Raw genomic sequence first — 2,442 nt, 5'->3', positions numbered from 1 at the left:
TCCAAAAATGCTTGTGCTACAGTGAGAACTGAATAAGGATGTGAGAGGGGCATGAAATGGGCATATTTTGTAAATCTATCCACTACCACTAGTATCACTTCCTTTCCTTGTGAGTTTGGCAGGCCCTCTATAAAATCCATGGAGATATGTTGCCAGGCCATATCAGCGTTGGGAATTGGATCAAGTAAACCAGGTTGTATACAGTTTTCATGTTTTGCTCTCTAGCAAATGGGGCAAGCAACAATGAAACTCTCTACTGATGACTTTAGTCCTGGCCAATAAAATATTGCTTTTACTTTGTGTTATGTTGCCCTTGTGCCCGAGTGACCTCCCACAGGGGAATTGTGCAACACTTCTAATAGCCTTGTTCTGAGAACAGGAGCATTCCCTACTAAATTTTTTTGCTTTGTATCTGATAACTCCTGCTGTCAGTTGATGCTCTGCAATTGTATGATTTGGGTTTAGTAACAATTGTTCCAATAGTGCTTTGGCCACAGGGTCCTGTTGGTAGCTCTGAATTACTTCCTCTGCCCAAGCAGGTGTAACAGTTGACATTGTCGTACATGCAGGTAGAGCTCTGGAGAGAGCATCTGCTACCCTATTCAGCACCCCTTTCTTGTACTGGATTTGGTAATTGAACTCCAACAGCTTCATCATCAACTTGTGTTTTACACCCTCTGTTATCTTCTGGTCAGTTATGAACTTGAGTGACTGCTGGTCTGTTTTGATTATCAAGTCCCTGCCCAAGAGATAGTGTCTCCACCTTTTATGTGCTTCTAAAATAGCTAGGGCCTCTTTTTCATATGTTGACATAGCAACATTTCTAGGGAAGAGTGTAGAACTATCAATGTTATGGGCCCGCTCTGTTGCATTAGAACAACTCCAATTCCCTTGCCTGAAGCATCAGTTTCTAAAAAAAAGGCTGGGCAAAATTTGGTAGTGCTAGTACTGGGGCAGTAATTAAAGCCTGTTGCAGTTGTGCAAATGCCATGTCATGCACAGTTGTCCAGGCAAATTTCCCTTTCTTGAGAAGATCATGCAGTGGTCTGCATATAAATCCATATCCCTTAATAAATCTTCTATAGTAACCTGCCAAGCCTAAGAAACTTCTTAGTTTTGTCACATTGTTTGGGGTGGGCCACTCAGCAATAGCTTGAACTTTCTTTGGGTCTGTTGCTACTCCCTCTGTAGATATCACATGACCTAGATATTCCACCTGTTGAACAGAAAAAACACATTTGGATTGTTTGGCACATAGTTTGTTTTCTCTCAATAGTTGCAACACTGTTTGTATATGTTCCATATGTTCTTTGAGTGTTTTGCTGTAGATCAGTATATCATCAAAAAATACTAACACAAATTTTCTGAGATATGGCCCAAATATCGTATTCATTACTGCTTGGAAAGTTCCCGGAGCATTAGAGAGGCCAAAAGGCACAACCAAATATTCAGAATGTCCCAAAAAGGTCCTGAAGGCTGTTTTATGGACATCATCAGGGTGCATTCTGATTTGATGATACCCAACTCTCAAATCAATTTTGGAAAAGTACTTTGCTCCATGGAGCTCATCCAGTAGATCTTCAATGACTGGTGTTGGTGTAAGTGCATCTAGTGCCACCCCTAGTTGGTTTTGGAGTATTGACGACAAAGTTGGTTGAGGGACTAATGCGTTTGTGGGAATTGCAGGATAACGCAGGTAGTGTCCCTCATTGATTCGGTTTATCTACCGGAGATGACCCCTAAAAATGTATGAAGACATTGAAGACAATGGTGGTATGAGAAGATATTCATATTGAAGACTATGACATGAAAAGACATTGCGTGAAGACTATGGAGCACGAAGACTGTATGGTTTCGTTGTTTCCTTTTCTTCTTTGTTGAGTCATAGGAACCACCGTACTGTTAAGTGGGGTCCAAGTGAACTAAGTCAGAGTGACTGAAGTGATGCTCAACTCAAATCCTATGTCTTCGAGCGAAGACAATGAGAGCAAACCTTATCCAGAGCTGGATGAGTCAGCTTTGCTTGTAGCCCAAGTAAAGTTGCCGCGTGTGTTTGAAATCTGACCGTTGGAACACGTGTCAGTTCCTTAGTGACCCAGGGTCATTTTGGACAAATCAGGTCGGGTTGCCTAGTGGCTATAAATAGCCCACCCCCTACACCATAAATTGGTGGCTGCTCAGAGTTAGTATACGGCTTTTGTCGTTTGAGAGCAACCCACCTCGAAGCATTTGAGAGAGAGAAATCCTTGCGAGGACAAAGCCCAAACACCCAGAGCCAAAGAGTGTTAGGCATCACTGAAGTCTTTCTGTCTGTGTGACCTGAAGACTTATTACACTTGAGGACTGTGTATCCTCCAGCCGGTTAGGCGTCGCGTTCTGAGCATCCAAGAGTCATTGTGGATTGCCGGGTGAACGAAGTCTGTGAAGGTTTGGAAGTCTACC

The sequence above is a fragment of the Triticum aestivum genome, chromosome 5B, assembly GCF_018294505.1.
Source record: "Triticum aestivum cultivar Chinese Spring chromosome 5B, IWGSC CS RefSeq v2.1, whole genome shotgun sequence".
Taxonomy (NCBI): domain Eukaryota; kingdom Viridiplantae; phylum Streptophyta; class Magnoliopsida; order Poales; family Poaceae; genus Triticum; species Triticum aestivum.
The sequence above is the reverse complement of the archived record's forward strand: the minus strand, read 5'-3'. Positions refer to the sequence as shown.